At 46.9% G+C, this 25,836-nt stretch overlaps 23 non-coding genes across 23 annotated transcripts; 21 read left to right on the plus strand and 2 right to left on the minus strand.

The window, feature by feature from the left end:
- Positions 1 to 1,003: 1,003 nt before the first annotated feature.
- Positions 1,004 to 1,075, plus strand: Trnaq-uug (transfer RNA glutamine (anticodon UUG)). Its single transcript has one exon. It is a non-coding gene; the product is annotated as a tRNA-Gln (tRNA).
- A 1,124-nt stretch (positions 1,076 to 2,199) lies between these two features.
- On the plus strand, positions 2,200 to 2,271 carry Trnaq-uug (transfer RNA glutamine (anticodon UUG)). The gene has a single exon. It is a non-coding gene; the product is annotated as a tRNA-Gln (tRNA).
- Positions 2,272 to 3,395: 1,124 nt separating this feature from the next.
- Trnaq-uug (transfer RNA glutamine (anticodon UUG)) lies at positions 3,396 to 3,467 on the plus strand. The gene has a single exon. It is a non-coding gene; the product is annotated as a tRNA-Gln (tRNA).
- Positions 3,468 to 4,591: 1,124 nt separating this feature from the next.
- On the plus strand, positions 4,592 to 4,663 carry Trnaq-uug (transfer RNA glutamine (anticodon UUG)). Its single transcript has one exon. It is a non-coding gene; the product is annotated as a tRNA-Gln (tRNA).
- A 778-nt stretch (positions 4,664 to 5,441) lies between these two features.
- Trnap-ugg (transfer RNA proline (anticodon UGG)) lies at positions 5,442 to 5,513 on the minus strand. The gene has a single exon. It is a non-coding gene; the product is annotated as a tRNA-Pro (tRNA).
- Positions 5,514 to 6,068: 555 nt separating this feature from the next.
- Trnaq-uug (transfer RNA glutamine (anticodon UUG)) lies at positions 6,069 to 6,140 on the plus strand. The gene has a single exon. It is a non-coding gene; the product is annotated as a tRNA-Gln (tRNA).
- Positions 6,141 to 6,638: 498 nt separating this feature from the next.
- Trnap-ugg (transfer RNA proline (anticodon UGG)) lies at positions 6,639 to 6,710 on the minus strand. Its single transcript has one exon. It is a non-coding gene; the product is annotated as a tRNA-Pro (tRNA).
- Positions 6,711 to 7,265: 555 nt separating this feature from the next.
- Positions 7,266 to 7,337, plus strand: Trnaq-uug (transfer RNA glutamine (anticodon UUG)). The gene has a single exon. It is a non-coding gene; the product is annotated as a tRNA-Gln (tRNA).
- Positions 7,338 to 8,460: 1,123 nt separating this feature from the next.
- Trnaq-uug (transfer RNA glutamine (anticodon UUG)) lies at positions 8,461 to 8,532 on the plus strand. The gene has a single exon. It is a non-coding gene; the product is annotated as a tRNA-Gln (tRNA).
- A 1,125-nt stretch (positions 8,533 to 9,657) lies between these two features.
- On the plus strand, positions 9,658 to 9,729 carry Trnaq-uug (transfer RNA glutamine (anticodon UUG)). The gene has a single exon. It is a non-coding gene; the product is annotated as a tRNA-Gln (tRNA).
- Positions 9,730 to 10,854: 1,125 nt separating this feature from the next.
- Trnaq-cug (transfer RNA glutamine (anticodon CUG)) lies at positions 10,855 to 10,926 on the plus strand. The gene has a single exon. It is a non-coding gene; the product is annotated as a tRNA-Gln (tRNA).
- Positions 10,927 to 12,051: 1,125 nt separating this feature from the next.
- Trnaq-uug (transfer RNA glutamine (anticodon UUG)) lies at positions 12,052 to 12,123 on the plus strand. The gene has a single exon. It is a non-coding gene; the product is annotated as a tRNA-Gln (tRNA).
- A 1,125-nt stretch (positions 12,124 to 13,248) lies between these two features.
- On the plus strand, positions 13,249 to 13,320 carry Trnaq-uug (transfer RNA glutamine (anticodon UUG)). Its single transcript has one exon. It is a non-coding gene; the product is annotated as a tRNA-Gln (tRNA).
- A 1,125-nt stretch (positions 13,321 to 14,445) lies between these two features.
- On the plus strand, positions 14,446 to 14,517 carry Trnaq-uug (transfer RNA glutamine (anticodon UUG)). The gene has a single exon. It is a non-coding gene; the product is annotated as a tRNA-Gln (tRNA).
- A 1,125-nt stretch (positions 14,518 to 15,642) lies between these two features.
- Positions 15,643 to 15,714, plus strand: Trnaq-cug (transfer RNA glutamine (anticodon CUG)). The gene has a single exon. It is a non-coding gene; the product is annotated as a tRNA-Gln (tRNA).
- Positions 15,715 to 16,839: 1,125 nt separating this feature from the next.
- Positions 16,840 to 16,911, plus strand: Trnaq-cug (transfer RNA glutamine (anticodon CUG)). The gene has a single exon. It is a non-coding gene; the product is annotated as a tRNA-Gln (tRNA).
- A 1,125-nt stretch (positions 16,912 to 18,036) lies between these two features.
- On the plus strand, positions 18,037 to 18,108 carry Trnaq-cug (transfer RNA glutamine (anticodon CUG)). Its single transcript has one exon. It is a non-coding gene; the product is annotated as a tRNA-Gln (tRNA).
- A 1,125-nt stretch (positions 18,109 to 19,233) lies between these two features.
- Trnaq-uug (transfer RNA glutamine (anticodon UUG)) lies at positions 19,234 to 19,305 on the plus strand. Its single transcript has one exon. It is a non-coding gene; the product is annotated as a tRNA-Gln (tRNA).
- Positions 19,306 to 20,430: 1,125 nt separating this feature from the next.
- On the plus strand, positions 20,431 to 20,502 carry Trnaq-uug (transfer RNA glutamine (anticodon UUG)). Its single transcript has one exon. It is a non-coding gene; the product is annotated as a tRNA-Gln (tRNA).
- Positions 20,503 to 21,627: 1,125 nt separating this feature from the next.
- On the plus strand, positions 21,628 to 21,699 carry Trnaq-uug (transfer RNA glutamine (anticodon UUG)). The gene has a single exon. It is a non-coding gene; the product is annotated as a tRNA-Gln (tRNA).
- A 1,125-nt stretch (positions 21,700 to 22,824) lies between these two features.
- Positions 22,825 to 22,896, plus strand: Trnaq-uug (transfer RNA glutamine (anticodon UUG)). The gene has a single exon. It is a non-coding gene; the product is annotated as a tRNA-Gln (tRNA).
- A 1,125-nt stretch (positions 22,897 to 24,021) lies between these two features.
- Positions 24,022 to 24,093, plus strand: Trnar-ucg (transfer RNA arginine (anticodon UCG)). The gene has a single exon. It is a non-coding gene; the product is annotated as a tRNA-Arg (tRNA).
- A 1,125-nt stretch (positions 24,094 to 25,218) lies between these two features.
- Positions 25,219 to 25,290, plus strand: Trnaq-uug (transfer RNA glutamine (anticodon UUG)). Its single transcript has one exon. It is a non-coding gene; the product is annotated as a tRNA-Gln (tRNA).
- Positions 25,291 to 25,836: the final 546 nt, after the last annotated feature.

Raw genomic sequence — 25,836 nt, forward strand, 5'->3', positions numbered from 1 at the left:
GGAACGCTCCAAATGCTTATGCTTTTGCTACTAGGATTAATAACGGAACGTAAGGGGTTCAACTGCGAGAAGACGACCTCAGCTGCTTCTCCCAGCATCTCTCCGTTTTGGGTGCTCCATGCACATGCATTTAACAAACGTGTATGCGATGTACTAGTTCCTGGGAAACGAATAGAATCGTTGTACGTGTCAGTCTTTAGGTATAGATATAAGTAATCGAAGACGGCTTAATCCTGCTTCGTAGATTGCTTTCCACAAGACGCACTTGCCAGTATCATTGGCCGGAGGCCCGACATGCAGTTTGCGCCGTTGCATGGCTTACTTTCAGAGACTCGCTAGTTTATCGTAGTGCTTGGTTGTCGCGAAAGTGAAAAGTAGGGCCTGTCCGGCATTTCAACCCGGGACCTCCTGCACCCAAAGCAGGAACATACCCCTAGACCAACAGGCCGCAAAAGTAAGCAGCTGTGCACCCCGCCACCTACTGAGATCTTGCCGCACTTGCTATTGAAGCATCCAATCTGGACCATATTCTCAAAGAGGTTTCTTAATCCGACACCTACAACATGAGCTGTGCTGAGGACCAATGTAGTTGAAGTCTGAAAGAGCTGCTTCAGTTGTGAGACAGTATGTCGATCGTGTGAAGTGCAAATGTAATCGTGTCAAGCACCATCAGCCCACTACGTAGCGTTGTGTGACAGCACGTACTTTTCGACAGTACTCTGTGTCCATAGCTTTTGTCATAGCTAGGCTGCTTCTAGCACAAAGCATCCACCATACGAAAGTGGCTGTTCCGCGATTTTGATTACCTGACCCTTCGACATCACTTAATGTACGAATACTGGCAAGAATTCTCGCTACATTCGAAGTTGTTCCCTCCACTTTCAACCTACTTGGTTGCTTCATTTGCCACGCAAACACTTCCTGAGGACGCTACATGAAATAAATCGCAGCTTACCGGTTTAATGACATGATGCTGCTCAGTTTACGTCCGCTAGAGGCATACGGTTCCATGGTGTAATGGTTAGCACTCTGGACTTTGAATCCAGCGATCCGAGTTCGAGTCTCGGTGGAACCTGATTCAGTGTTTTGCGATCGTTTCTAGAAACGTGTACGATCTGGCAGTTGGAATTGTATATGCAAAATTTTAGCTAGGATCATGTAATGCAAATTGTTAATAGCAGTCCACACGTGAATGGGGAACGCTCCAAATGCTTATGCTTTTGCTACTAGGATTAATAACGGAACGTAAGGGGTTCAACTGCGAGAAGACGACCTCAGCTGCTTCTCCCAGCATCTCTCCGTTTTGGGTGCTGCATGCACATGCATTTAACAAACGTGTATGCGATGTACTAGTTCCTGGGAAACGAATAGAATCGTTGTACGTGTCAGTCTTTAGGTATAGATATAAGTAATCGAAGACGGCTTAATCCTGCTTCGTAGATTGCTTTCCACAAGACGCACTTGCCAGTATCATTGGCCGGAGGCCCGACATGCAGTTTGCGCCGTTGCATGGCTTACTTTCAGAGACTCGCTAGTTTATCGTAGTGCTTGGTTGTCGCGAAAGTGAAAAGTAGGGCCTGTCCGGCATTTGAACCCGGGACCTCCTGCACCTAAAGCAGGAACATACCCCTAGACCAACAGGCCGCAAAAGTAAGCAGCTGTGCACCCCGCCACCTACTGAGATCTTGCCGCACTTGCTATTGAAGCATCCAATCTGGACCATATTCTCAAAGAGGTTTCTTAATCCGACACCTACAACATGAGCTGTGCTGAGGACCAATGTAGTTGAAGTCTGAAAGAGCTGCTTCAGTTGTGAGACAGTATGTCGATCGTGTGAAGTGCAAATGTAATCGTGTCAAGCACCATCAGCCCACTACGTAGCGTTGTGTGACAGCACGTACTTTTCGACAGTACTCTGTGTCCATAGCTGTTTTCATAGCTAGGCTGCTTCCAGCACAAAGCATCCACCATACGAAAGTGGCTGTTCCGCGATTTTGATTACCTGACCCTTCGACATCACTTCATGTACGAATACTGGCAAGAATTCTCGCTACATTCGAAGTTGTTCCCTCCACTTTCAACCTACTTGGTTGCTTCATTTGCCATGCAAACACTTCCTGAGGACGCTACATGTAATAAATCGGAGCTTACCGGTTTAATGACATGACGATGCTCACATTAAGACCGCTAGAGGCACCCGGTTCCATGGTGTAATGGTTAGCACTCTGGACTTTGAATCCAGCGATCCGAGTTCGAGTCTCGGTGGAACCTAATTCAGTGTTTTGCGATCGTTTCTAGAAACGTGTACGATCTGGCAGTTGGAATTGTATATGCAAAATTTTAGCTAGGATCATGTAATGCAAATTGTTAATAGCAGTCCACACGTGAATGGGGAACGCTCCAAATGCTTATGCTTTTGCTACTAGGATTAATAACGGAACGTAAGGGGTTCAACTGCGAGAAGACGACCTCAGCTGCTTCTCCCAGCATCTCTCCGTTTTGGGTGCTCCATGCACATGCATTTAACAAACGTGTATGCGATGTACTAGTTCCTGGGAAACGAATAGAATCGTTGTACGTGTCAGTCTTTATGTATAGATATAAGTAATCGAAGACGGCTTAATCCTGCTTCGTAGATTGCTTTCCACAAGACACACTTGCCAGTATCATTGGCCGGAGGCCCGACATGCAGTTTGCGCCGTTGCATGGCTTACTTTCAGAGACTCGCTAGTTTATCGTAGTGCTTGGTTGTCGCGAAAGTGAAAAGTAGGGCCTGTCCGGCATTTCAACCCGGGACCTCCTGCACCCAAAGCAGGAACATACCCCTAGACCAACAGGCCGCAAAAGTAAGCAGCTGTGCACCCCGCCACCTACTGAGATCTTGCCGCACTTGCTATTGAAGCATCCAATCTGGACCATATTCTCAAAGAGGTTTCTTAATCCGACACCTACAACATGAGCTGTGCTGAGGACCAATGTAGTTGAAGTCTGAAAGAGCTGCTTCAGTTGTGAGACAGTATGTCGATCGTGTGAAGTGCAAATGTAATCGTGTCAAGCACCATCAGCCCACTACGTAGCGTTGTGTGACAGCACGTACTTTTCGACAGTACTCTGTGTCCATAGCTGTTTTCATAGCTAGGCTGCTTCCAGCACAAAGCATCCACCATACGAAAGTGGCTGTTCCGCGATTTTGATTACCTGACCCTTCGACATCACTTCATGTACGAATACTGGCAAGAATTCTCGCTACATTCGAAGTTGTTCCCTCCACTTTCAACCTACTTGGTTGCTTCATTTGCCACGCAAACACTTCCTGAGGACGCTACATGAAATAAATCGCAGCTTACCGGTTTAATGACATGATGCTGCTCAGTGTACGTCCGCTAGAGGCATACGGTTCCATGGTGTAATGGTTAGCACTCTGGACATTGAATCCAGCGATCCGAGTTCGAGTCTCGGTGGAACCTGATTCAGTGTTTTGCGATCGTTTCTAGAAACGTGTACGATCTGGCAGTTGGAATTGTATATGCAAAATTTTAGCTAGGATCATGTAATGCAAATTGTTAATAGCAGTCCACACGTGAATGGGGAACGCTCCAAATGCTTATGCTTTTGCTACTAGGATTAATAACGGAACGTAAGGGGTTCAACTGCGAGAAGACGACCTCAGCTGCTTCTCCCAGCATCTCTCCGTTTTGGGTGCTCCATGCACATGCATTTAACAAACGTGTATGCGATGTACTAGTTCCTGGGAAACGAATAGAATCGTTGTACGTGTCAGTCTTTAGGTATAGATATAAGTAATCGAAGACGGCTTAATCCTGCTTCGTAGATTGCTTTCCACAAGACGCACTTGCCAGTATCATTGGCCGGAGGCCCGACATGCAGTTTGCGCCGTTGCATGGCTTACTTTCAGAGACTCGCTAGTTTATCGTAGTGCTTGGTTGTCGCGAAAGTGAAAAGTAGGGCCTGTCCGGCATTTCAACCCGGGACCTCCTGCACCCAAAGCAGGAACATACCCCTAGACCAACAGGCCGCAAAAGTAAGCAGCTGTGCACCCCGCCACCTACTGAGATCTTGCCGCACTTGCTATTGAAGCATCCAATCTGGACCATATTCTCAAAGAGGTTTCTTAATCCGACACCTACAACATGAGCTGTGCTGAGGACCAATGTAGTTGAAGTCTGAAAGAGCTGCTTCAGTTGTGAGACAGTATGTCGATCGTGTGAAGTGCAAATGTAATCGTGTCAAGCACCATCAGCCCACTACGTAGCGTTGTGTGACAGCACGTACTTTTCGACAGTACTCTGTGTCCATAGCTGTTTTCATAGCTAGGCTGCTTCCAGCACAAAGCATCCACCATACGAAAGTGGCTGTTCCGCGATTTTGATTACCTGACCCTTCGACATCACTTAATGTACGAATACTGGCAAGAATTCTCGCTACATTCGAAGTTGTTCCCTCCACTTTCAACCTACCTGGTTGCTTCATTTGCCATGCAAACACTTCCTGAGGACGCTACATGTAATAAATCGCAGCTTACCGGTTTAATGACATGATGCTGCTCAGTTTAAGTCCGCTAGAGGCACACGGTTCCATGGTGTAATGGTTAGCACTCTGGACTTTGAGTTGAGCGATCCGAGTTCGAGTCTCGGTGGAACCTAATTCAGTGTTTTGCGATCGTTTCTAGAAACGTGTACGAGCTGGCAGTTGGAATTGTATATGCAAAATTTTAGCTAGGATCATGTAATGCAAATTGTTAATAGCAGTCCACACGTGAATGGGGAACGCTCCAAATGCTTATGCTTTTGCTACTAGGATTAATAACGGAACGTAAGGGGTTCAACTGCGAGAAGACGACCTCAGCTGCTTCTCCCAGCATTTCTCCGTTTTGGGTGTTGCATGCACATGCATTTAACAAACGTGCATGCGATGTACTAGTTCCTGGGAAACGAATAGAATCGTTGTACGTGTCAGTCTTTAGGTATAGATATAAGTAATAAAGTAATAAGTAATAAATTGTAATAAGTAATAAATTGTTAATAGCAGTCCACACGTGAATGGGGAACGCTCCAAATGCTTATGCTTTTGCTACTAGGATTAATAACGGAACGTAAGGGGTTCAACTGCGAGAAGACGACCTCAGCTGCTTCTCCCAGCATTTCTCCGTTTTGGGTGTTGCATGCACATGCATTTAACAAACGTGCATGCGATGTACTAGTTCCTGGGAAACGAATAGAATCGTTGTACGTGTCAGTCTTTAGGTATAGATATAAGTAATCGAAGACGGCTTAATCCTGCTTCGTAGATTGCTTTCCACAAGACGCACTTGCCAGTATCATTGGCCGGTGGCCCGACATGCAGTTGGCCCCGTTGCATGGCTTACTTTCAGAGACTCGCTAGTTTATCGTAGTGCTTGATTGTCGCGAGAGTGAAAAGTAGGGCCTGTCCGGCATTTGAATCCGGGACCTCCTGCACCCAAAGCAGGAATCATACCCCTAGACCAACAGGCCGCAAAAGTAAGCAGCCGTGCACCCCGCCACCTACTGAGATCTTGCCACACTTGCTATTGAAGCATCCAATCTGGACCATATTCTCAAAGAGGTTTCTTAATCCGACACCTACAACATGAGCTGTGCTGAGGACCAATGTAGTTGAAGGCTGAAAGAGCTGCTTGAGTTGTGAGACAGTATGTCGATCGTGTGAAGTGCAAATGTAATCGTGTCAAGCACCATCAGCCCACCACGTAGCGTTGTGTGACAGCACGTACTTTTCGACAGTACTCTGTGTCCATAGCTGTTTTCATAGCTAGGCTGCTTCCAGCACAAAGCATCCACCATACGAAAGTGGCTGTTCCGCGATTTTGATTACCTGACCCTTCGACATCACTTACTGTACGAATACTGGCAAGAATTCTCGCTACATTCGAAGTTGTTCCCTCCACTTTCAACCTACTTGGTTGCTTCATTTGCCATGCAAACACTTCCTGAGGACGCTACATGTAATAAATCGCAGCTTACCGGTTTAATGACATGACGATGCTCACATAAAGACCGCTAGAGGCACCCGGTTCCATGGTGTAATGGTTAGAACTCTGGACTTTGAATCCAGCGATCCGAGTTCGAGTCTCGGTGGAACCTGGTTCAGTGTTTTGCGATCGTTTCTAGAAACGTGTACGAGCTGGCAGTTGGAATTGTATATGCAAAATTTTAGCTAGGATCATGTAATGCAAATTGTTAATAGCAGTCCACACGTGAATGGGGAACGCTACAAATGCTTATGCTTTTGCTACTAGGATTAATAACGGAACGTAAGGGGTTCAACTGCGAGAAGACGACCTCAGCTGCTTCTCCCAGCATCTCTCCGTTTTGGGTGCTGCATGCACATGCATTTAACAAACGTGCATGCGATGTACTAGTTCCTGGGAATCCAATAGAATCGTTGTACGTGTCAGTCTTTAGGTATAGATATAAGTAATCGAAGACGGCTTAATCCTGCTTCGTAGATTGCTTTCCACAAGACGCACTTGCCAGTATCATTGGCCGGATGCCCGACATGCAGTTGGCCCCGTTGCATGGCTTACTTTCAGAGACTCGCTAGTTTATCGTAGTGCTTGGTTGTCGCGAAAGTGAAAAGTAGGGCCTGTCCGGCATTTGAACCCGGGACCTCCTGCACCCAAAGCAGGAATCATACCCCTATACCAACAGGCCGCAAAAGTAAGCAGCTGTGCACCCCGCCACCTACTGAGATCTTGCCGCACTTGCTATTGAAGCATCCAATCTGGACCATATTCTCAAAGAGGTTTCTTAATCCGACACCTACAACATGAGCTGTGCTGAGGACCAATGTAGTTGAAGGCTGAAAGAGCTGCTTGCGTTGTGAGACAGTATGTCGATCGTGTGAAGTGCAAATGTAATCGTGTCAAGCACCATCAGCCCACTACGTAGCGTTGTGTGACAGCACGTACTTTTCGACAGTACTCTGTGTCCATAGCTGTTTTCTTAGCTAGGCTGCTTCCAGCACAAAGCATCCACCATACGAAAGTGGCTGTTCCGCGATTTTGATTACCTGACCCTTCGACATCACTTCATGTACGAATACTGGCAAGAATTCTCGCTACATTCGAAGTTGTTCCCTCCACTTTCAACCTACTTGGTTGCTTCATTTGCCACGCAAACACTTCCTGAGGACGCTACATGTAATAAATCGCAGCTTACCGGTTTAATGACATGATGCTGCTCAGTTTTTGTCCGCTAGAGCCACACGGTTCCATGGTGTAATGGTTAGCACTCTGGACTTTGAATCCAGCGATCCGAGTTCGAGTCTCGGTGGAACCTGTTTCAGTGTTTTGCGATCGTTTCTAGAAACGTGTACGAGCTGGCAGTTGGAATTGTATATACAAAATTTTAGCTAGGATCATGTAATGCAAATTGTTAATAGCAGTCCACACGTGAATGGGGAACGCTCCAAATGCTTATGCTTTTGCTACTAGGATTAATAACGGAACGTAAGGGGTTCAACTGCGAGAAGACGACCTCAGCTGCTTCTCCCAGCATCTCTCCGTTTTGGGTGCTGCATGCACATGCATTTAACAAACGTGCATGCGATGTACTAGTTCCTGGGAAACGAATAGAATCGTTGTACGTGTCAGTCTTTAGGTATAGATATAAGTAATCGAAGGCGGCTTAATCCTGCTTCGTAGATTGCTTTCCACAAGACGCACTTGCCAGTATCATTGGCCGGTGGCCCGACATGCAGTTTGCCCCGTTGCATGGCTTACTTTCAGAGACTCGCTAGTTTATCGTAGTGCTTGGTTGTCGCGAAAGGGAAAAGTAGGGCCTGTCCGGCATTTGAATCCGGGACCTCCTGCACCCAAAGCAGGAATCATACCCCTAGACAACTGGCCGCAAAAGTAGGCAGCTGTGCACCCCGCCACCTACTGAGATCTTGCCGCACTTGCTATTGAAGCATCCAATCTGGACCATATTCTCAAAGAGGTTTCTTAATCCGACACCTACAACATGAGCTGTGCTGAGGACCAATGTAGTTGAAGGCTGAAAGAGCTGCTTGAGTTGTGAGACAGTATGTCGATCGTGTGAAGTGCAAATGTAATCGTGTCAAGCACCATCAGCCCACTACGTAGCGTTGTGTGACAGCACGTACTTTTCGACAGTACTCTGTGTCCATAGCTGTTTTCATAGCTAGGCTGCTTCCAGCACAAAGCATCCACCATACGAAAGTGGCTGTTCCGCGATTTTGATTACCTGACCCTTCGACATCACTTCATGTACGAATACTGGCAAGAATTCTCGCTACATTCGAAGTTGTTCCCTCCACTTTCAACCTACTTGGTTGCTCATTTGCCACGCAAACACTTCCTGAGGACGCTACATGTAATAAATCGCAGCTTACCGGTTTAATGACATGATGCTGCTCAGTTTAAGTCCGCTAGATGCACACGGTCCCATGGTGTAATGGTTAGCACTCTGGACTTTGAATCCAGCGATGCGAGTTCGAGTCTCGGTGGAACCTGTTTCAGTGTTTTGCGATCGTTTCTAGAAACGTGTACGAGCTGGCAGTTGGAATTTTATATGCAAAATTTTAGCTAGGATCATGTAATGCAAATTGTTAATAGCAGTCCACACGTGAATGGGGAACGCTCCAAATGCTTATGCTTTTGCTACTAGGATTAATAACGGAACGTAAGGGGTTCAACTGCGAGAAGACGACCTCAGCTGCTTCTCCCAGCATCTCTCCGTTTTGGGTGCTGCATGCACATGCATTTAACAAACGTGCATGCGATGTACTAGTTCCTGGGAAACGAATAGAATCGTTGTACGTGTCAGTCTTTAGGTATAGATATAAGTAATCGAAGACGGCTTAATCCTGCTTCGTAGATTGCTTTCCACAAGACGCACTTGCCAGTATCATTGGCCGGAGGCCCGACATGCAGTTTGCCCCGTTGCATGGCTTACTTTCAGAGACTCGCTAGTTTATCGTAGTGCTTGGTTGTCGCGAAAGTGAAAAGTAGGGCCTGTCCGGCATTTGAACCCGGGACCTCCTGCACCCAAAGCAGGAATCATACCCCTAGAAAAACAGGCCGCAAAAGTAAGCAGCTGTGCACCCCGCCACCTACTGAGATCTTGCCGCACTTGCTATTGAAGCATCCAATCTGGACCATATTCTCAAAGAGGTTTCTTAATCCGACACCTACAACATGAGCTGTGCTGAGGACCAATGTAGTTGAAGGCTGAAAGAGCTGCTTGAGTTGTGTGACAGTATGTCGATCGTGTGAAGTGCAAATGTAATCGTGTCAAGCACCATCAGCCCACTACGTAGCGTTGTGTGACAGCACGTACTTTTCGACAGTACTCTGTGTCCATAGCTGTTTTCATAGCTAGGCTGCTTCCAGCACAAAGCATCCACCATACGAAAGTGGCTGTTCCGCGATTTTGATTACCTGACCCTTCGACATCACTTCATGTACGAATACTGGCAAGAATTCTCGCTACATTCGAAGTTGTTCCCTCCACTTTCAACCTACTTGGTTGCTTCATTTGCCACGCAAACACTTCCTGAGGACGCTACATGTAATAAATCGCAGCTTACCGGTTTAATGACATGATGCTGCTCAGTATACGTCCGCTAGAGGCACACGGTTCCATGGTGTAATGGTTAGCACTCTGGACTTTGAATCCAGCGATCCGAGTTCGAGTCTCGGTGGAACCTGATTCAGTGTTTTGCGATCGTTTCTAGAAACGTGTACGAGCTGGCAGTTGGAATTGTATATGCAAAATTTTAGCTAGGATCATGTAATGCAAATTGTTAATAGCAGTCCACACGTGAATGGGGAACGCTCCAAATGCTTATGCTTTTGCTACTAGGATTAATAACGGAACGTAAGGGGTTCAACTGCGAGAAGACGACTTCAGCTGCTTCTCCCAGCATCTCTCCGTTTTGGGTGCTGCATGCACATGCATTTAACAAACGTGTATGCGATGTACTAGTTCCTGGGAAACGAATAGAATCGTTGTACGTGTCAGTCTTTAGGTATAGATATAAGTAATCGAAGGCGGCTTAATCCTGCTTCGTAGATTGCTTTCCACAAGACGCACTTGCCAGTATCATTGGCCGGTGGCCCGACATGCAGTTTGCCCCGTTGCATGGCTTACTTTCAGAGACTCGCTAGTTTATCGTAGTGCTTGGTTGTCGCGAAAGTGAAAAGTAGGGCCTGTCCGGCATTTGAATCCGGGACCTCCTGCACCCAAAGCAGGAATCATACCCCTAGACCAACAGACCGCAAAAGTAAGCAGCTGTGCACCCCGCCACCTACTGAGATCTTGCCGCACTTGCTATTGAAGCATCCAATCTGGACCATATTCTCAAAGAGGTTTCTTAATCCGACACCTACAACATGAGCTGTGCTGAGGACCAATGTAGTTGAAGGCTGAAAGAGCTGCTTGAGTTGTGAGACAGTATGTCGATCGTGTGAAGTGCAAATGTAATCGTGTCAAGCACCATCAGCCCACCACGTAGCGTTGTGTGACAGCACGTACTTTTCGACAGTACTCTGTGTCCATAGCTGTTTTCATAGCTAGGCTGCTTCCAGCACAAAGCATCCACCATACGAAAGTGGCTGTTCCGCGATTTTGATTACCTGACCCTTCGACATCACTTCATGTACGAATACTGGCAAGAATTCTCGCTACATTCGAAGTTGTTCCCTCCACTTTCAACCTACTTGGTTGCTTCATTTGCCACGCAAACACTTCCTGAGGACGCTACATGTAATAAATCGCAGCTTACCGGTTTAATGACATGATGCTGCTCAGTTTAAGTCCGCTAGAGGCACACGGTTCCATGGTGTAATGGTTAGCACTCTGGACTCTGAATCCAGCGATCCGAGTTCGAGTCTCGGTGGAACCTGTTTCAGTGTTTTGCGATCGTTTCTAGAAACGTGTACGAGCTGGCAGTTGGAATTGTATATACAAAATTTTAGCTAGGATCATGTAATGCAAATTGTTAATAGCAGTCCACACGTGAATGGGGAACGCTCCAAATGCTTATGCTTTTGCTACTAGGATTAATAACGGAACGTAAGGGGTTCAACTGCGAGAAGACGACCTCAGCTGCTTCTCCCAGCATCTCTCCGTTTTGGGTGCTGCATGCACATGCATTTAACAAACGTGCATGCGATGTACTAGTTCCTGGGAAACGAATAGAATCGTTGTACGTGTCAGTCTTTAGGTATAGATATAAGTAATCGAAGACGGCTTAATCCTGCTTCGTAGATTGCTTTCCACAAGACGCACTTGCCAGTATCATTGGCCGGAGGCCCGACATGCAGTTTGCCCCGTTGCATGGCTTACTTTCAGAGACTCGCTAGTTTATCGTAGTGCTTGGTTGTCGCGAAAGTGAAAAGTAGGGCCTGTCCGGCATTTGAATCCGGGACCTCCTGCACCCAAAGCAGGAATCATACCCCTAGGAAAACAGGCGGCAAAAGTAAGCAGCTGTGCACCCCGCCACCTACTGAGATCTTGCCGCACTTGCTATTGAAGCATCCAATCTGGACCATATTCTCAAAGAGGTTTCTTAATCCGACACCTACAACATGAGCTGTGCTGAGGACCAATGTAGTTGAAGGCTGAAAGAGCTGCTTGAGTTGTGAGACAGTATGTCGATCGTGTGAAGTGCAAATGTAATCGTGTCAAGCACCATCCGCCCACTACGTAGCGTTGTGTGACAGCACGTACTTTTCGACAGTACTCTGTGTCCATAGCTGTTTTCAGAGACAGGCTGCTTCCAGCACAAAGCATCCACCATACGAAAGTGGCTGTTCCGCGATTTTGATTACCTGACCCTTCGACATCACTTCATGTACGACTACTGGCAAGAATTCTCGCTACATTCGAAGTTGTTCCCTCCACTTTCAACCTACTTGGTTGCTTCATTTGCCACGCAAACACTTCCTGAGGACGCTACATGTAATAAATCGCAGCTTACCGGTTTAATGACATGATGCTGCTCAGTTTAAGTCCGCTAGAGGCATACGGTTCCATGGTGTAATGGTTAGCACTCTGGACTTTGAATCCAGCGATGCGAGTTCGAGTCTCGGTGGAACCTGTTTCAGTGTTTTGCGATCGTTTCTAGAAACGTGTACGAGCTGGCAGTTGGAATTGTATATGCAAAATTTTAGCTAGGATCATGTAATGCAAATTGTTAATAGCAGTCCACACGTGAATGGGGAACGCTCCAAATGCTTATGCTTTTGCTACTAGGATTAATAACGGAACGTAAGGGGTTCAACTGCGAGAAGACGACCTCAGCTGCTTCTCCCAGCATCTCTCCGTTTTGGGTGCTGCATGCACATGCATTTAACAAACGTGCATGCGATGTACTAGTTCCTGGGAAACGAATAGAATCGTTGTACGTGTCAGTCTTTAGGTATAGATATAAGTAATCGAAGACGGCTTAATCCTGCTTCGTAGATTGCTTTCCACAAGACGCACTTGCCAGTATCATTGGCCGGTGGCCCGACATGCAGTTTGCCCCGTTGCATGGCTTACTTTCAGAGACTCGCTAGTTTATCGTAGTGCTTGGTTGTCGCGAAAGTGAACAGTAGGGCCTGTCCGGCATTTGAATCCGGGACCTCCTGCACCCAAAACAGGAATCATACCCCTAGACCAACTGGCCGCAAAAGTAAGCAGCTGTGCACCCCGCCACCTACTGAGATCTTGCCGCACTTGCTATTGAAGCATCCAATCTGGACCATATTCTCAAAGAGGTTTCTTAATCCGACACCTACAACATGAGCTGTGCTGAGGACCAATGTAGTTGAAGGCTGAAAGAGCCGCTTGAGTTGTGAGACAGTATGTCGATCGTGTGAAGTGCAAATGTAATCGTGTCAAGCACCATCAGCCCACTACGTAGCGTTGTGTGACAGCACGTACTTTTCGACAGTACTCTGTGTCCATAGCTGTTTTCATAGCTAGGCTGCTTCCAGCACAAAGCATCCACCATACGAAAGTGGCTGTTCCGCGATTTTGATTACCTGACCCTTCGACATCACTTCATGTACGAATACTGGCAAGAATTCTCGCTACATTCGAAGTTGTTCCCTCCACTTTCAACCTTATTGGTTGCTTCATTTGCCACGCAAACACTTCCTGAGGACGCTACATGTAATAAATCGCAGCTTACCGGTTTAATGACATGATGCTGCTCAGTTTACGTCCGCTAGAGGCACGCGGTTCCATGGTGTAATGGTTAGCACTCTGGACTTTGAATCCAGCGATCCGAGTTCGAGTCTCGGTGGAACCTGATTCAGTGTTTTGCGATCGTTTCTAGAAACGTGTACGAGCTGGCAGTTGGAATTGTATATGCAAAATTTTAGCTAGGATCATGTAATGCAAATTGTTAATAGCAGTCCACACGTGAATGGGGAACGCTCCAAATGCTTATGCTTTTGCTACTAGGATTAATAACGGAACGTAAGGGGTTCAACTGCGAGAAGACGACCTCAGCTGCTTCTCCCAGCATCTCTCCGTTTTGGGTGCTGCATGCACATGCATTTAACAAACGTGTATGCGATGTACTAGTTCCTGGGAAACGAATAGAATCGTTGTACGTGTCAGTCTTTAGGTATAGATATAAGTAATCGAAGACGGCTTAATCCTGCTTCGTAGATTGCTTTCCACAAGACGCACTTGCCAGTATCATTGGCCGGAGGCCCGACATGCAGTTTGCCCCGTTGCATGGCTTACTTTCAGAGACTCGCTAGTTTATCGTAGTGCTTGGTTGTCGCGAAAGTGAAAAGTAGGGCCTGTCCGGCATTTGAACCCGGGATCTCCTGCACCCAAAGCAGGAATCATACCCCTAGAAAAACAGGCCGCAAAAGTAATCAGCTGTGCACCCCGCCACCTACTGAGATCTTGCCGCACTTGCTATTGAAGCATCCAATCTGGACCATATTCTCAAAGAGGTTTCTTAATCCGACACCTACAACATGAGCTGTGCTGAGGACCAATGTAGTTGAAGGCTGAAAGAGCTGCTTGAGTTGTGTGACAGTATGTCGATCGTGTGAAGTGCAAATGTAATCGTGTCAAGCACCATCAGCCCACTACGTAGCGTTGTGTGACAGCACGTACTTTTCGACAGTACTCTGTGTCCATAGCTGTTTTCATAGCTAGGCTGCTTCCAGCACAAAGCATCCACCATACGAAAGTGGCTGTTCCGCGATTTTGATTACCTGACCCTTCGACATCACTTCATGTACGAATACTGGCAAGAATTCTCGCTACATTCGAAGTTGTTCCCTCCACTTTCAACCTACTTGGTTGCATCATTTGCCACGCAAACACTTCCTGAGGACGCTACATGTAATAAATCGCAGCTTACCGGTTTAATGACATGATGCTGCTCAGTTTAAGTCCGCTAGAGGCACACGGTTCCATGGTGTAATGGTTAGCACTCTGGACTTTGAATCCAGCGATCCGAGTTCGAGTCTCGGTGGAACCTGGTTCAGTGTTTTGCGATCGTTTCTAGAAACGTGTACGAGCTGGCAGTTGGAATTGTATATGCAAAATTTTAGCTAGGATCATGTAATGCAAATTGTTAATAGCAGTCCACACGTGAATGGGGAACGCTCCAAATGCTTATGCTTTTGCTACTAGGATTAATAACGGAACGTAAGGGGTTCAACTGCGAGAAGACGACCTCAGCTGCTTCTCCCAGCATCTCTCCGTTTTGGGTGCTGCATGCACATGCATTTAACAAACGTGCATGCGATGTACTAGTTCCTGGGAAACGAATAGAATCGTTGTACGTGTCAGTCTTTAGGTATAGATATAAGTAATCGAAGGCGGCTTAATCCTGCTTCGTAGATTGCTTTCCACAAGACGCACTTGCCAGTATCATTGGCCGGTGGCCCGACATGCAGTTTGCCCCGTTGCATGGCTTACTTTCAGAGACTCGCTAGTTTATCGTAGTGCTTGGTTGTCGCGAAAGTGAAAAGTAGGGCCTGTCCGGCATTTGAATCCGGGACCTCCTGCACCCAAAGCAGGAATCATACCCCTAGACCAACAGACCGCAAAAGTAAGCAGCTGTGCACCCCGCCACCTACTGAGATCTTGCCGCACTTGCTATTGAAGCATCCAATCTGGACCATATTCTCAAAGAGGTTTCTTAATCCGACACCTACAACATGAGCTGTGCTGAGGACCAATGTAGTTGAAGGCTGAAAGAGCTGCTTGAGTTGTGAGACAGTATGTCGATCGTGTGAAGTGCAAATGTAATCGTGTCAAGCACCATCAGCCCACCACGTAGCGTTGTGTGACAGCACGTACTTTTCGACAGTACTCTGTGTCCATAGCTGTTTTCATAGCTAGGCTGCTTCCAGCACAAAGCATCCACCATACGAAAGTGGCTGTTCCGCGATTTTGATTACCTGACCCTTCGACATCACTTCATGTACGAATACTGGCAAGAATTCTCGCTACATTCGAAGTTGTTCCCTCCACTTTCAACCTACTTGGTTGCTTCATTTGCCACGCAAACACTTCCTGAGGACGCTACATGTAATAAATCGCAGCTTACCGGTTTAATGACATGATGCTGCTCAGTTTAAGTCCGCTAGAGGCACACGGTTCCATGGTGTAATGGTTAGCACTCGGGACTCTGAATCCAGCGATCCGAGTTCGAGTCTCGGTGGAACCTGTTTCAGTGTTTTGCGATCGTTTCTAGAAACGTGTACGAGCTGGCAGTTGGAATTGTATATACAAAATTTTAGCTAGGATCATGTAATACAAATTGTTAATAGCAGTCCACACGTGAATGGGGAACGCTCCAAATGCTTATGCTTTTGCTACTAGGATTAATAACGGAACGTAAGGGGTTCAACTGCGAGAAGACGACCTCAGCTGCTTCTCCCAGCATCTCTCCGTTTTGGGTGCTGCATGCACATGCATTTAACAAACGTGCATGCGATGTACTAGTTCCTGGGAAACGAATAGAATCGTTGTACGTGTCAGTCTTTAGGTATAGATATAAGTAATCGAAGACGGCTTAATCCTGCTTCGTAGATTGCTTTCCACAAGACGCACTTGCCAGTATCATTGGCCGGAGGCCCGACATGCAGTTTGCCCCGCTGCATGGCTTACTTTCAGAGACTCGCTAGTTTATCGTAGTGCTTGGTTGTCGCGAAAGTGAAAAGTAGGGCCTGTCCGGCATTTGAATCCGGGACCTCCTGCACCCAAAGCAGGAATCATACCCCTATACCAACAGGCCGCAAAAGTAAGCAGCTGTGCACCCCGCCACCTACTGAGATCTTGCCGCACTTGCTATTGAAGCATCCAATCTGGACCATATTCTCAAAGAGGTTTCTTAATCCGACACCTACAACATGAGCTGTGCTGAGGACCAATGTAGTTGAAGGCTGAAAGAGCTGCTTGAGTTGTGAGACAGTATGTCGATCGTGTGAAGTGCAAATGTAATCGTGTCAAGCACCATCCGCCCACTACGTAGCGTTGTGTGACAGCACGTACTTTTCGACAGTACTCTGTGTCCATAGCTGTTTTCAGAGACAGGCTGCTTCCAGCACAAAGCATCCACCATACGAAAGTGGCTGTTCCGCGATTTTGATTACCTGACCCTTCGACATCACTTCATGTACGACTACTGGCAAGAATTCTCGCTACATTCGAAGTTGTTCCCTCCACTTTCAACCTACTTGGTTGCTTCATTTGCCACGCAAACACTTCCTGAGGACGCTACATGTAATAAATCGCAGCTTACCGGTTTAATGACATGATGCTGCTCAGTTTAAGTCCGCTAGAGGCACACGGTTCCATGGTGTAATGGTTAGCACTCTGGACTCTGAATCCAGCGATCCGAGTTCGAGTCTCGGTGGAACCTGATTCAGTGTTTTGCGATCGTTTCTAGAAACGTGTACGAGCTGGCAGTTGGAATTGTATATGCAAAATTTTAGCTAGGATCATGTAATGCAAATTGTTAATAGCAGTCCACACGTGAATGGGGAACGCTCCAAATGCTTATGCTTTTGCTACTAGGATTAATAACGGAACGTAAGGGGTTCAACTGCGAGAAGACGACCTCAGCTGCTTCTCCCAGCATCTCTCCGTTTTGGGTGCTGCATGCACATGCATTTAACAAACGTGCATGCGATGTACTAGTTCCTGGGAAACGAATAGAATCGTTGTACGTGTCAGTCTTTAGGTATAGATATAAGTAATCGAAGGCGGCTTAATCCTGCTTCGTAGATTGCTTTCCACAAGACGCACTTGCCAGTATCATTGGCCGGTGGCCCGACATGCAGTTTGCCCCGTTGCATGGCTTACTTTCAGAGACTCGCTAGTTTATCGTAGTGCTTGGTTGTCGCGAAAGTGAAAAGTAGGGCCTGTCCGGCATTTGAATCCGGGACCTCCTGCACCCAAAGCAGGAATCATACCCCTAGACCAACAGACCGCAAAAGTAAGCAGCTGTGCACCCCGCCACCTACTGAGATCTTGCCGCACTTGCTATTGAAGCATCCAATCTGGACCATATTCTCAAAGAGGTTTCTTAATCCGACACCTACAACATGAGCTGTGCTGAGGACCAATGTAGTTGAAGGCTGAAAGAGCTGCTTGAGTTGTGAGACAGTATGTCGATCGTGTGAAGTGCAAATGTAATCGTGTCAAGCACCATCAGCCCACCACGTAGCGTTGTGTGACAGCACGTACTTTTCGACAGTACTCTGTGTCCATAGCTGTTTTCATAGCTAGGCTGCTTCCAGCACAAAGCATCCACCATACGAAAGTGGCTGTTCCGCGATTTTGATTACCTGACCCTTCGACATCACTTCATGTACGAATACTGGCAAGAATTCTCGCTACATTCGAAGTTGTTCCCTCCACTTTCAACCTACTTGGTTGCTTCATTTGCCACGCAAACACTTCCTGAGGACGCTACATGTAATAAATCGCAGCTTACCGGTTTAATGACATGATGCTGCTCAGTTTAAGTCCGCTAGAGGCACACGGTTCCATGGTGTAATGGTTAGCACTCTGGACTCTGAATCCAGCGATCCGAGTTCGAGTCTCGGTGGAACCTGTTTCAGTGTTTTGCGATCGTTTCTAGAAACGTGTACGAGCTGGCAGTTGGAATTGTATATACAAAATTTTAGCTAGGATCATGTAATGCAAATTGTTAATAGCAGTCCACACGTGAATGGGGAACGCTCCAAATGCTTATGCTTTTGCTACTAGGATTAATAACGGAACGTAAGGGGTTCAACTGCGAGAAGACGACCTCAGCTGCTTCTCCCAGCATCTCTCCGTTTTGGGTGCTGCATGCACATGCATTTAACAAACGTGCATGCGATGTACTAGTTCCTGGGAAACGAATAGAATCGTTGTACGTGTCAGTCTTTAGGTATAGATATAAGTAATCGAAGACGGCTTAATCCTGCTTCGTAGATTGCTTTCCACAAGACGCACTTGCCAGTATCATTGGCCGGAGGCCCGACATGCAGTTTGCCCCGTTGCATGGCTTACTTTCAGAGACTCGCTAGTTTATCGTAGTGCTTGGTTGTCGCGAAAGTGAAAAGTAGGGCCTGTCCGGCATTTGAATCCGGGACCTCCTGCACCCAAAGCAGGAATCATACCCCTAGGAAAACAGGCGGCAAAAGTAAGCAGCTGTGCACCCCGCCACCTACTGAGATCTTGCCGCACTTGCTATTGAAGCATCCAATCTGGACCATATTCTCAAAGAGGTTTCTTAATCCGACACCTACAACATGAGCTGTGCTGAGGACCAATGTAGTTGAAGGCTGAAAGAGCTGCTTGAGTTGTGAGACAGTATGTCGATCGTGTGAAGTGCAAATGTAATCGTGTCAAGCACCATCCGCCCACTACGTAGCGTTGTGTGACAGCACGTACTTTTCGACAGTACTCTGTGTCCATAGCTGTTTTCAGAGACAGGCTGCTTCCAGCACAAAGCATCCACCATACGAAAGTGGCTGTTCCGCGATTTTGATTACCTGACCCTTCGACATCACTTCATGTACGACTACTGGCAAGAATTCTCGCTACATTCGAAGTTGTTCCCTCCACTTTCAACCTACTTGGTTGCTTCATTTGCCACGCAAACACTTCCTGAGGACGCTACATGTAATAAATCGCAGCTTACCGGTTTAATGACATGATGCTGCTCAGTTTAAGTCCGCTAGAGGCATACGGTTCCATGGTGTAATGGTTAGCACTCTGGACTTTGAATCCAGCGATCCGAGTTCGAGTCTCGGTGGAACCTGATTCAGTGTTTTGCGATCGTTTCTAGAAACGTGTACGAGCTGGCAGTTGGAATTGTATATGCAAAATTTTAGCTAGGATCATGTAATGCAAATTGTTAATAGCAGTCCACACGAGAATGGGGAACGCACCAAATGCTTATGCTTTTGCTACTAGGATTAATAACGGAACGTAAGGGGTTCAACTGCGAGAAGACGACCTCAGCTGCTTCTCCCAGCATCTCTCCGTTTTGGGTGCTGCATGCACATGCATTTAACAAACGTGTATGCGATGTACTAGTTCCTGGGAAACGAATAGAATCGTTGTACGTGTCAGTCTTTAGGTATAGATATAAGTAATCGAAGACGGCTTAATCCTGCTTCGTAGATTGCTTTCCACAAGACGCACTTGCCAGTATCATTGGCCGGAGGCCCGACATGCAGTTTGCCCCGTTGCATGGCTTACTTTCAGAGACTCGCTAGTTTATCGTAGTGCTTGGTTGTCGCGAAAGTGAAAAGTAGGGCCTGTCCGGCATTTGAACACGGGACCTCCTGCACCCAAAGCAGGAATCATACCCCTAGACCAACAGGCCGCAAAAGTAAGCTGCTGTGCACCCCGCCACCTACTGAGATCTTGCCGCACTTGCTATTGAAGAATCCAATCTGGACCATATTCTCAAAGAGGTTTCTTAATCCGACACCTACAACATGAGCTGTGCTGAGGACCAATGTAGTTGAAGGCTGAAAGAGCTGCTTGAGTTGTGAGACAGTATGTCGATCGTGTGAAGTGCAAATGTAATCGTGTCAAGCACCATCAGCCCACTACGTAGCGTTGTGTGACAGCACGTACTTTTCGACAGTACTCTGTGTCCATAGCTGTTTTCAGAGCTAGGCTGCTTCCAGCACAAAGCATCCACCATACGAAAGTGGCTGTTCCGCGATTTTGATTACCTGACCCTTCGACATCACTTCATGTACGAATACTGGCAAGAATTCTCGCTACATTCGAAGTTGTTCCCTCCACTTTCAACCTACTTGGTTGCTTCATTTGCCACGCAAACACTTCCTGAGGACGCTACATGTAATAAATCGCAGCTTACCGGTTTAATGACATGATGCTGCTCAGTTTTTGTCCGCTAGAGCCACACGGTTCCATGGTGTAATGGTTAGCACTCTGGACTTTGAATCCAGCGATCCGAGTTCGAGTCTCGGTGGAACCTGTTTCAGTGTTTTGCGATCGTTTCTAGAAACGTGTACGAGCTGGCAGTTGGAATTGTATATACAAAATTTTAGCTAGGATCATGTAATGCAAATTGTTAATAGCAGTCCACACGTGAATGGGGAACGCTCCAAATGCTTATGCTTTTGCTACTAGGATTAATAACGGAACGTAAGGGGTTCAACTGCGAGAAGACGACCTCAGCTGCTTCTCCCAGCATCTCTCCGTTTTGGGTGCTGCATGCACATGCATTTAACAAACGTGTATGCGATGTACTAGTTCCTGGGAAACGAATAGAATCGTTGTACGTGTCAGTCTTTAGGTATAGATATAAGTAATCGAAGACGGCTTAATCCTGCTTCGTAGATTGCTTTCCACAAGACGCACTTGCCAGTATCATTGGCCGGAGGCCCGACAGGCAGTTTGCCCCGTTGCATGGCTTACTTTCAGAGACTCGCTAGTTTATCGTAGTGCTTGGTTGTCACGAAAGTGAAAAGTAGGGCCTGTCCGGCATTTGAACCCGGGACCTCCTGCACCCAAAGCAGGAATCATACCCCTAGAAAAACAGGCCGCAAAAGTAAGCAGCTGTGCACCCCGCCACCTACTGAGATCTTGCCGCACTTGCTATTGAAGCATCCAATCTGGACCATATTCTCAAAGAGGTTTCTTAATCCGACACCTACAACATGAGCTGTGCTGAGGACCAATGTAGTTGAAGGCTGAAAGAGCTGCTTGAGTTGTGTGACAGTATGTCGATCGTGTGAAGTGCAAATGTAATCGTGTCAAGCACCATCCGCCCACTACGTAGCGTTGTGTGACAGCACGTACTTTTCGACAGTACTCTGTGTCCATAGCTGTTTTCATAGCTAGGCTGCTTCCAGCACAAAGCATCCACCATACGAAAGTGGCTGTTCCGCGATTTTGATTACCTGACCCTTCGACATCACTTAATGTACGAATACTGGCAAGAATTCTCGCTACATTCGAAGTTATTCCCTCCACTTTCAACCTACTTGGTTGCTTCATTTGCCACACAAACACTTCCTGAGGACGCTACATGTAATAAATCGCAGCTTACCGGTCTAATGACATGACGATGCTCACATTAAGACCGCTAGAGGCACTCGGTTCCATGGTGTAATGGTTAGCACTCTGGACTTTGAATCCAGCGATCCGAGTTCGAGTCTCGGTGGAACCTGGTTCAGTGTTTTGCGATCGTTTCTAGAAACGTGTACGAGCTGGCAGTTGGAATTGTATATGCAAAATTTTAGCTAGGATCATGTAATGCAAATTGTTAATAGCAGTCCACACGTGAATGGGGAACGCTCCAAATGCTTATGCTTTTGCTACTAGGATTAATAACGGAACGTAAGGGGTTCAACTGCGAGAAGACGACCTCAGCTGCTTCTCCCAGCATCTCTCCGTTTTGGGTGCTGCATGCACATGCATTTAACAAACGTGCATGCGATGTACTAGTTCCTGGGAAACGAATAGAATCGTTGTACGTGTCAGTCTTTAGGTATAGATATAAGTAATCGAAGACGGCTTAATCCTGCTTCGTAGATTGCTTTCCACAAGACGCACTTGCCAGTATCATTGGCCGGAGGCCCGACATGCAGTTTGCCCCGTTGCATGGCTTACTTTCAGAGACTCGCTAGTTTATCGTAGTGCTTGGTTGTCGCGAAAGTGAAAAGTAGGGCCTGTCCGGCATTTGAATCCGGGACCTCCTGCACCCAAAGCAGGAATCATACCCCTAGACCAACAGTCCGCAAACGTAAGCAGCTCTGCACCCCGCCACCTACTGAGATCTTGCCGCACTTGCTATTGAAGCATCCAATCTGGACCATATTCTCAAAGAGGTTTCTTAATCCGACACCTACAACATGAGCTGTGCTGAGGACCAATGTAGTTGAAGGCTGAAAGAGCTGCTTGAGTTGTGAGACAGTATGTCGATCGTGTGAAGTGCAAATGTAATAGTGTCAAGCACCATCCGCCCACTACGTAGCGTTGTGTGACAGCACGTACTTTTCGACAGTACTCTGTGTCCATAGCTGTTTTCATAGCTAGGCTGCTTCCAGCACAAAGCATCCACCATACGAAAGTGGCTGTTCCGCGATTTTGATTACCTGACCCTTCGACATCACTTAATGTACGAATACTGGCAAGAATTCTCGCTACATTCGAAGTTGTTCCCTCCACTTTCAACCTACTTGGTTGCTTCATTTGCCACGCAAACACTTCCTGAGGACGCTACATGTAATAAATCGCAGCTTACCGGTTTAATGACATGATGCTGCTCAGTTTAAGTCCGCTAGAGGCACACGGTTCCATGGTGTAATGGTTAGCACTCTGGACTTTGAATCCAGCTATCCGAGTTCGAGTCTCGGTGGAACCTGATTCAGTGTTTTGCGATCGTTTCTAGAAACGTGTACGAGCTGGCAGTTGGAATTGTATATGCAAAATTTTAGCTAGGATCATGTAATGCAAATTGTTAATAGCAGTCCACACGTGAATGGGGAACGCTCCAAATGCTTATGCTTTTGCTACTAGGATTAATAACGGAACGTAAGGGGTTCAACTGCGAGAAGACGACCTCAGCTGCTTCTCCCAGCATCTCTCCGTTTTGGGTGCTGCATGCACATGCATTTAACAAACGTGCATGCGATGTACTAGTTCCTGGGAAACGAATAGAATCGTTGTACGTGTCAGTCTTTAGGTATAGATATAAGTAATCGAAGACGGCTTAATCCTGCTTCGTAGATTGCTTTCCACAAGACGCACTTGCCAGTATCATTGGCCGGTGGCCCGACATGCAGTTTGCCCCGTTGCATGGCTTACTTTCAGAGACTCGCTAGTTTATCGTAGTGCTTGGTTGTCGCGAAAGTGAAAAGTAGGGCCTGTCCGGCATTTGAATCCGGGACCTCCTGCACCCAAAGCAGGAATCATACCCCTAGACCAACAGGCGGCAAAAGTAAGCAGCTGTGCACCCCGCCACCTACTGAGATCTTGCCGCACTTGCTATTGAAGCATCCAATCTGGACCATATTCTCAAAGAGGTTTCTTAATCCGACACCTACAACATGAGCTGTGCTGAGGACCAATGTAGTTGAAGGCTGAAAGAGCTGCTTCAGTTGTGAGACAGTATGTCGATCGTGTGAAGTGCAAATGTAATCGTGTCAAGCACCATCAGCCCACTACGTAGCGTTGTGTGACAGCACGTACTTTTCGACAGTACTCTGTGTCCATAGCTGTTTTCATAGCTAGGCTGCTTCCAGCACAAAGCATCCACCATACGAAAGTGGCTGTTTCGCGATTTTGATTACCTGACCCTTCGACATCACTTAATGTACTAATACTGGCAAGAATTCTCGCTACATTCGAAGTTATTCCCTCCACTTTCAACCTACTTGGTTGCTTCATTTGCCACGCAAACACTTCCTGAGGACGCTACATGTAATAAATCGCAGCTTACCGGTTTAATGACATGACGATGCTCACATTAAGACCGCTATAGGCACTCGGTTCCATGGTGTAATGGTTAGCACTCTGGACTTCGAATCCAGCGATCCGAGTTCGAGTCTCGGTGGAACCTGGTTCAGTGTTTTGCGATCGTTTCTAGAAACGTGTACGAGCTGGCAGTTGGAATTGTATATGCAAAACTTTAGCTAGGATCATGTAATGCAAATTGTTAATAGCAGTCCACACGTGAATGGGGAACGCTCCAAATGCTTATGCTTTTGCTACTAGGATTAATAACGGAACGTAAGGGGTTCAACTGCGAGAAGACGACCTCAGCTGCTTCTCCCAGCATCTCTCCGTTTTGGGTGCTGCATGCACATGCATTTAACAAACGTGCATGCGATGTACTAGTTCCTGGGAAACGAATAGAATCGTTGTACGTGTCAGTCTTTAGGTATAGATATAAGTAATCGAAGATGGCTTAATCCTGCTTCGTAGATTGCTTTCCACACGACGCACTTGCCAGTATCATTGGCCGGTGGCCCGACATGCAGTTTGCCCCGTTGCATGGCTTACTTTCAGAGACTCGCTAGTTTAGCGTAGTGCTTGGTTGTCGCGAAAGTGAAAAGTAGGGCCTGTCCGGCATTTCAACCCGGGACCTCCTGCACCCAAAGCAGGAATCATACCCCTAGACCAACAGGCCGCAAAAGTAAGCAGCTGTGCACCCCGCCACCTACTGAGATCTTGCCGCACTTGCTATTGAAGCATCCAATCTGGACCATATTCTCAAAGAGGTTTCTTAATCCGACACCTACAACATGAGCTGTGCTGAGGACCAATGTAGTTGAAGGCTGAAAGAGCTGCTTGAGTTGTGAGACAGTATGTCGATCGTGTGAAGTGCAAATGTAATCGTGTCAAGCACCATCAGCCCACTACGTAGCGTTGTGTGACAGCACGTACTTTTCGACAGTACTCTGTGTCCATAGCTGTTTTCATAGCTAGGCTGCTTCCAGCACAAAGCATCCACCATACGAAAGTGGCTGTTCCGCGATTTTGATTACCTGACCCTTCGACATCACTTAATGTACGAATACTGGCAAGAATTCTCGCTACATTCGAAGTTATTCCCTCCACTTTCAACCTACTTGGTTGCTTCATTTGCCACACAAACACTTCCTGAGGACGCTACATGTAATAAATCGCAGCTTACCGGTCTAATGACATGACGATGCTCACATTAAGACCGCTAGAGGCACTCGGTTCCATGGTGTAATGGTTAGCACTCTGGACTTTGAATCCAGCGATCCGAGTTCGAGTCTCGGTGGAACCTGGTTCAGTGTTTTGCGATCGTTTCTAGAAACGTGTACGAGCTGGCAGTTGGAATTGTATATGCAAAATTTTAGCTAGGATCATGTAATGCAAATTGTTAATAGCAGTCCACACGTGAATGGGGAACGCTCCAAATGCTTATGCTTTTGCTACTAGGATTAATAACGGAACGTAAGGGGTTCAACTGCGAGAAGACGACCTCAGCTGCTTCTCCCAGCATCTCTCCGTTTTGGGTGCTGCATGCACATGCATTTAACAAACGTGCATGCGATGTACTAGTTCCTGGGAAACGAATAGAATCGTTGTACGTGTCAGTCTTTAGGTATAGATATAAGTAATCGAAGACGGCTTAATCCTGCTTCGTAGATTGCTTTCCACAAGACGCACTTGCCAGTATCATTGGCCGGAGGCCCGACATGCAGTTTGCCCCGTTGCATGGCTTACTTTCAGAGACTCGCTAGTTTATCGTAGTGCTTGGTTGTCGCGAAAGTGAAAAGTAGGGCCTGTCCGGCATTTGAATCCGGGACCTCCTGCACCCAAAGCAGGA

The sequence above is a fragment of the Schistocerca gregaria genome, chromosome 3 (assembly GCF_023897955.1).
Source record: "Schistocerca gregaria isolate iqSchGreg1 chromosome 3, iqSchGreg1.2, whole genome shotgun sequence".
Taxonomy (NCBI): domain Eukaryota; kingdom Metazoa; phylum Arthropoda; class Insecta; order Orthoptera; family Acrididae; genus Schistocerca; species Schistocerca gregaria.